The sequence below is a fragment of the Phalaenopsis equestris genome, unplaced genomic scaffold (assembly GCF_001263595.1).
Source record: "Phalaenopsis equestris unplaced genomic scaffold, ASM126359v1 Scaffold000305, whole genome shotgun sequence".
Lineage (NCBI taxonomy): Eukaryota > Viridiplantae > Streptophyta > Magnoliopsida > Asparagales > Orchidaceae > Phalaenopsis > Phalaenopsis equestris.
The window spans coordinates 34,091-42,930 of record NW_018164747.1 but is presented as its reverse complement, the minus strand read 5'-3'; positions in this window follow the sequence as shown (position 1 = coordinate 42,930).

Below are 8,840 nucleotides of genomic sequence, written 5' to 3'. Positions count from 1 at the left end.
TTATATATATATATATATTATGCGCCCTTAGATGACAAATTATTAGGCAGCTGAGTTGTTAGTCGTAATACCTCTTTGACGTAGGTTCGATCTCTATAGAGATGGATAGCACCTAAGGGACGCAATATCGTCCAATACCAAATTAAAATAGTTTATTCATGGTACTACTTATCAAGCTTGATGAATTTGATGTTGGCACATATGATGGATGAAAATGACTCTTTAAAGTGCTCAAAGAATCAAGGCTTGGCTCTTTGCCTCACGAGTTGGCTCGCCTAGTAGTATTTCAACAATGTTGTCTTTTTTGGTGAGTTTTCGTGGCACTTCTCCTCTCTTACTATCGATCACTTAGATGACTTCTCTGGTGAGCTCATATGACAATATCACTCGAGCTAACGAGCTCGTTGTTAGTACTGTAAGCCAACTTTGAGATTTTCATTGGAGCTTGACTCGAGTTTGAGCTTGTATGTTGATGATTATGTCGAGCTCGAGCTAGGCATGACTCAAGCTCCACTCAACTCATTTACACCACTACATGCAGCAAATTGGTTGGTTATGACCAGAATAATCTCAAGAGGTGGGCTCAAAGGCTCAACTAGCCCAATTAAATTAAAAAAAACTCATTAATGATCTATGTATGTATATAGTTGACATGATTCGATTGAAATTAATTATTTTATTAGTTTATTGACAAGTTAATTGCGAGTTCTGTTGTGTGCCAGAAAATTCATAGAGGTAGAATAAAACATTTTAGTATTTTACGAAATCTAACACACACACACACACACAAATGGATATATATATGGGCCTGGCTGCAGGTAAAAGTTGAATAGAATTTTGTAATATAAGGGCTTGGAATATTTTACATGAGCTCTTGTGCTTAATATATATATATATATATATAAGGAGACACCGGAAGTTTTTACATGAAAAAACACGAGAAGAGAAAAACTACGAGGCCTGGTCTAATTAAAAATGATTAACTATAAATTTGCAATCACAAAGATAGACTCTTATGTCAAAATTGAGAAAGAACTGCAAGATTTCTCTAATTACAAAGTTTGTACGTCATTTATAGAAGGTTTCACAATACAAAAATCTAGAATTGTTGCCACTGGAAGTTATGATCGGGACTTCGCTTCACCATGTTCAGGATACATCGTTGCACAATGTTTAGGACACCGAGTTGATCTGTAAGAATGATACTTTGTTATTTAACAACGTACTTTATTACTTCGCTATGTATGTAGTTACATTGTAAGGTGCCTCATTACTTCGCAAAGCACGTGTATCATTAATCATCAAAGTACCTTCTTACTCCATAAGGTTATCAATGGCGGTGAGCAGGGGACAACCAGCAATGGTCAACGACTGTCGGCAACTATGAAGACTAGAAAGATATCACCAACACTACAAGAAATTGGCTATTTATCATTAGCTTTAGCGTCAGAAAATTTTTGACACAAAATTTAGCATCAAATTTAGATCCGTTTTATGTCAAAATTAATTAGCAACGCTCAGTGCGTTGACCTATATCGATCGTAAATATTTGTGTTGATAATATGTCGATGCAAACTGTTTGTGTCCAACTTTGCATCAACCATCTTTCAACGCATTATAATCAGTTAACAGTATTTAAATTTTTAACGGTATGACCGATGCTAAATAATTAGCATCACAGGATGCCAACTCAAGTTTAATGCATATACCCTACAATTCTAATCGCGCGCAACAAATTCTCATTTGCATTCCCACAATTTCATTGCATAGGGCTTTGACGACTCCGAAGACCTCCCTTATCCACCGAGTGGCCGGTATGTTAGGGGCATTTGCGTTGGCAAAATCGCGGCGCCAATGAGCATTACTCTTTTTTGACTTTTAGGTAAAATTCTCCTCTCTTCGGCCTTCTCTTCTCACTGTTTCATGTATTTTACTATTTTATATGTAAAAATTGAAGTTTCACTATCATATATATAATACATAAAACCTGTATGATTTTTTATGTAGGAATTGATGTTTAAATGTTAGATATGTAATACCTAAGAATTGTGTGGTTATTATGTTGAAATTGAAGTTTAGATGTTAGATATGTAATGCCTAAGAGTTGTGAGGTTTCTATGTAAATATTAAAGTTTAGACTTACATAATAATAAACAAGAATTGTGTGAGTTGTATGCGAAAATTGAAGTTTATGTTTACATATGCAATACATAATACTTATGTGGTTTGTGCACAGAGATTGATATTTAGGTTTAAGTTATGTAATGCATAAGTGATGTGAGGTTTGTCTGTAAATATTAAAATTTGGGTGTTTGATAAATAATATATAATTTTTTTTTTGGTTTTGATGTAAAAATTAATGTTTAGGGTTAGATATGTAATACATAAGAAATGTGTGATTTGTATGTATTGTAGAGATTGAAGTTTAGGTGTAAGATATGTAATGCATAAGAGTCATGCACTTTGTATGTAGAAAGTGAGGTTTATATGTATGATATTCATTAAATAAGAATTGTGTGTTTTGTACTTAATCAACATATAAGAATTGTGTGATTTGCATGTATAATTTGAAGCTTTGGATTTAGGTATGTAATGCATAAGAATTGTGTGGATTGTATGTATCCAATACATAAGAATTGTGTGGATTGTGGATTGTATGTATCCAATACAAATACATAAGAATTGTGTAGTTTGTCTGTAGAAATTGAAAGCTTAGGCGTTAGATATGTCATGTATAACACTTGTGTGAATTGTTTGAATGTAATACATAGGATTGTATTGTTTGTATGTGAAGATTGAAGATTGGGTGTTAGATATGTAATATATATAAAATGTATGTACTATTGCAATTTAAATACATAAATCTATAAATCTGGATCATGGATGTATAATAGATTCTATCCCCAAAGAAATGATCTTATCATTGAGTTGAATGATGTTGAGGAATTTGTGCAAATGACATTATATAACTGCCCATTTACCTTTCAAAAAGGTAATTTTTGTTGCCCTTGTGCGAAGCACAAAATTCAAGCAAGCCTAGCACATGAAGAAAACAATTTGGATCTGTGCCGTAAGGGATTTCAATTGAATTATTGGTATTGGATTGCATATTGTGAGTATGAACCAGATGTTCTATATGATAATGTTGGTGTCTCATCAAGTTATGGCACTACAATGAAATATGATCCTGATACATAAAAAAAAAAATGATGATGCTGTATGTGTCATTTTGTTTTGTTGGGAGTGTTCCTGATGATGAACAAACATAAAGCAGTGAAGTACAATAATTTTATGATTTACTGAATGCTACACTACAACCTTTATGAGAATGTAGCACTACAAATATAAAGTTATCAGTGATGTTGAGAATGTTGAACATCAAATTTAATTTTAACATGCTCAAAGAATGATTCAATCAAGTGGCAATAAAAAGTTAATATCAAAATTAGGGTTAATATTTGAGAAGATAGATTACTATTTTGATGGTTCCATATTTTATTATAAGATTGATGCAATGGTGATGAAATATAGATTTTTTCGTGTTGAGAGATTCAAACTAAGGGGAAGAAAGTAATAAAAAAAAATATTCTATACAAGCATCACTTCTATTTGCCGCTCATACCCAACTTTAGAGGCTATTTGCTTTGATGTGTATAGTTCCTCACATGGCAGGACACAATATTAAAAATGTTGATAGTAATTATTTGAGTCATTCATTAGATGGAGAGACCTAGAGACACTTCTATTAAAGTTATATTGGCTTTACAACTGAACTGCACAATATTAGGCTTGGCTTAGGTAGAGATGGGTTCACACCACACAGTCATGAAACAATACCCTACTCATGTAGAAAATGATTATAACCCCATGTAATTTGACCGTTGATATGTGCATGATTGTGTCATTTTTATTTCTGACACTGATCAGACCAGATCCACATAGCCCAAGAAGAAAATTTGATGTTTACTACAACCTCTAATGGATGAGCTTAAAATATTATAGGAAGCATATGTGTTGACTTGTTATATTGCTACAAAATAGAATTATTAGCTTAAAATTGGTCTTATGTAGACAATTAGTGATTTGTTGGCTTTTGGAATACTATCTGGTTGGAGCACTACTGAAAAATTGGCTTGTCCTTACCACATGAATTTGTCTAAGGCATTCACATAAAAGCATAGAAGAAAAAATTCTTGATTTGATTTCCATCAAAGGTTTCTAGTCCACAATCATCCATTTAGAAGGAATACAAATGCCTTATTTAAAAATAAAGTAAGAAAATCAAGTTCTCCCTGAAGATAATTGGGCCGGTTTATGACATATGATTAACAAAATACCAAAGATTGCTGAGAGACTAGAACTAGCTTTAAATCATCTTCCTGATTTCTATGTTAGATATAATCATACAAAATTGAGACATAATTGATCCCGACTTTTTTTATAGATGTAAAATGTGATGTATGTGATTACATGCTTAATTTCCTTAATAGTGATTCCTCATTTACAACAGTACCAAAAACTTGATCCCAAGCAAAAGCTTGGTAAAATCCTCACTATGAAGAAAATAAGAATACAGTTATAATATTTAAATATGGGATACTACACAAGTATATACATCGTTATCAAGCAATATAAGTCTTTTTGATTAAGCCCTGAATATCGAACCCACAAAGAAACTGACAATATGCACTTTATAAAGCTAGAAAGTTTGATTTTTTTTTACTTAGCAAAATATGCACTTTATAAAGCTACAAAAATCCACTTAGCAAAATATTCTTACTATAACTTAAGGTGTTATAATAGGAATGAAAATTTGATTTTTTTTATAAATTTTTTATTTATGAAAATAAAGTAAACATCTAATTAACTTAACTAAATATTTGCAAGATGAAAGTAATATAAGTAAAATATATTTTTCCTTAGCACAAATTAGTAATAAGTATAGAAATTCTGTTGTGGAAGTATGCTAAATGTGTTGTGTCAAATAGGAGCAATAATATTTTTTACCTTTACTAGAGATGTGATAAAGAACATTGACTAATATATGGTTTGAATTGTCTTGAAGACCGATTAGGTAGGGAAGATACTAGCTTTCACTCTAGAGTTCCCTCTTTTCCTTCCACCTGGGGGCTAACATCTTATATCAAAACCAAAAACTATAAGTCAAATTGGGGGCTTTAGCCTGTCACTCTAAAGTCCTCTAATTCTACACCCTTGAAAAGTTTATTTTCCTATTTATTTGCACTCAACCCCATGAATACACTCTCATCCATGAAATTAATATGTGATTCTATTCATTTGTTGAATGAGATAATTCCATCTCGGATCTTACATGTTCTCACAACAAGTATTAACATCTTAATTGGCCAAATCAAGAAGTAAATGAAGTACAAGGTTTCAAATCATCATAACTTCTTCCAACATTAAAGTCTAATACTTCACACAACTTCCTTTAAATACTTAATCACTTATCATTTTAAGGAGAAAGATAAATAAAACTACTCAGAATCTATGGAGAAAACACAATCATTCATGAGTTTAAAAGTAGAAATCATGCACACAAACATAAATCTAAATTAAAACCAATTGTAGTCACAAAGATAAACACTTATCTCAAATCATCTCCACCAAATATCAATAAGTTCCTTTGAAATCTCTTCCTTCACTCACAATACAAGCTAACACTCGAAATAAAAAGAAAGTGGTCGGTGGCAGCGGCGTCGGTTACTTAGATGAATGATGGTTGTGGATGTCTAATGGCTGACGTTTTTTCTTTGATGATACAAGTCTTTTTTTATGAAAATTCAAAAGGTGCCTTGGTGTCTCTTCAAAATGTGTCTCCATTCAATGAATCTTATAGAAGTTCCTCCTTTAAAAGCCAATTAGATGAATTTTCGTGTCCATGGACTATTTCCCACGTTTTTACCAAGGGCTGCTTCAAACACCTCTTAAAAAATTCATTAAAATTCAATAAATCATTAAATAACCACTTATAGTGCTTAAGCATAGGGTACCTGATGCTTAAGCGCAGCTCTCTCTGAATAATTGACGCTTAGGCACCCCAGTTTATTTTTGCACCTTCATCATTTTTGCTCCAAATTTGACTCTTTTTCACTCATTTTAGCATTTTTCATCCATTTGATTGTACCTGAAAGAAAAACATACAAATATCTTTCATTAAAGCACAATATCTCAAAAATTAGTATAAAAATGTATATAAAAATACTATATATTTTACGTGTATCAAAATCTTCCAAACTTAAAATGTTACTTGTCCTCAAGTGACCTTTCAATATTTTAAAAACTAAATAAGTAGATTATGTATATGAGTTTATTTGGGAGTTACTAAAATTTTGATGTAGAAATATAGTAGTCTAATTTAGAAAAAGTATTAGTAAATGAGACCAACTTAGAGTTTACAAATTTTTAATGTTAAGAAATATGAAAATATGAGTTTCTATCTAGTTCGAAAATATTGTAGATTCTCCAAATATAGACTTTAGGCATTCTATAATCTCTTCTTAAAAATTTTTATTAAGCATACTTTTACTTACCATATTATATCCTCAAGCTTAAGAGTTTCTTAAGTCTTATACTTTAGAAAGATCAGATGTGGAACCAATTTTTGATTAGACACTAATTTCAAGCTTCTCCACCCTTTTTCAATTATTTCTTTTCTTTTCTTTTTCTCTCTTTCTTTGTCTTCTTTTTCTTTTTCTCTTTTTAATTTTTCTTTTTGTGGCAAGGATTACTATATCTGGATAGGCCTTTAATGATTTTGAATTCCACTCTTCCTTTTCTAAAGCAAAGAGCGGATATAGATTTTTTACTTAAAAACATAATAATAATTTTGAAAATTAGTTTTAATAAAAAAAAATTAAGTTTTGAAAATAAAAGTCTAAATCTTCTAAATTTTTCAAAAATACAATTTTCCCTACTAAAAATAGTTACACTTTATTTAGCATTTTCCACACTAAAAATTTTTAACTTAAATTTTTCTTCATTACTATAGATTTCAACTAAATTCTCTTACTCATTGCTATATTCAAAATTTTACTTCCCTAATATAACTTCATATACATAATCAATTTTTTTTCAAATTAAAATCAAATTTATTTGTAGTAAATTTGAGAACAAATAAACTTCAAGCTTTAGAAAATTTTTTATCCCCCTAAACTTACCCTCCCTCAAACTTAAATTTTTAATAAAATAAAACATTTTTTGGCATCATATAAATATTGGCAGGTAGGCAGGAATGAAAACTAAATATAACATGCTTGCATAAATTTTTATATCATAAATATGCAAGTACAAAAACTAGAAACATGAGTAAAAATTAAATTGATCAAATTTTAATTAGATTAACATATAGAGATTCATTAGACTTCTACGTAGTGGAGTATAACATAAAAACAAACAAACACACTAACAAACATACACAATTGCAACATAAATAAAAATATCTGGTAGTAAATTGAAAATTTTAAACATGCAGCTTTTAAGTAAAAAGTTAGCTATATTTTAAACCTTTCTAAGATATAGAATTAAGTTCAGAAAAAACTAACTAACTACAACAAACAACACAATTAACACAATTACTACCACACAAACATAATAACTACTCACAAAAATGCAAATACATCACAGTAGTGTCTACTAAACAAAACACATCAAAAACTAACAATCTTAACAATCACAACTGAAAACATAACAAAAAGTACTGAATACCTGCACCATCAATAATTCACATCAATACATAAACTAATAATCAAACAAAACTATAAATCTAGTCTAATCATCCTAATCCTTTGCATCACTCTCATCACCATGCCAAGAAGTTGTGATCCCGGAAAATATATTTGTGTAAAATTTATAAAGTTGACACACTTTACAATGGTGCCAAAAACTTAATGTGGTATTTTATGAATAATAATGTTAAGCACTTAATGTTGGGATTCTACGCAAGTACACATATTGTTATCAAGTAATATAAGACTTTTTATTTAAGTCTAAATATCGATCCCATGAAGAAGGTTTAAATTTTAAATGATAAATTAACTAGGAAATTCACAGAAATAAAATAAAATTACTGTCACTAATTTTGAAAGTTTGAGATACTATCAGAACTAAATTATTAACTACTAGCAAGATTTAAATGCAAAACTTAAAACATAAACTACTAAACTATGTTTATGTGATGAATATGAAAAAGAATCTTTCCAACTACAATGAGTTTTTTGGTGAAATGAGATGAAATAAATGGTTTAAATTTGTATTGTGCCAAATAGGAGAAATTTTAATTCTTTATCCTGATTCAGTGTTATAGAAAATCATTGGCTAATCTCAGGTTTAGTCCTTAAATCCGTGGCTAGGCTATGAGGATAATGGCTCCCACTCCAGAGCTCTTACTTTCCTTCCCCAAAAGGTTAACTCTCACTTTAGTTCTTAAACACTAAGATCGAATTGGGGATTTTAGTCTGTCACCCTAAAAATCTTCAATTCTACACCTAACAATGTATATTTCTCTATTTATTTGCACTTAATTCCATGAACGAAATACTCCTTCATGGACTTAAATGTGATTCTCACTCTGCTGTAGAACTCATACTCCATTTCCCGGATCATATGTTTCATAATATATTTTAACAATTCAATTGGCCAGATCAAAAAGTAAATTAAGAGTAGAGTTGAAAAACCATCACAATTTATTTTATATTTTAACATTGGCAATTCCAAATTATCTCTTCATTTCACCATATCTCAGAGTAGGGAGAAAGATAAATGAAACTACTCAGACTTCATGAGAAAGATACAACAAAACACAAATTTCATATATAAAA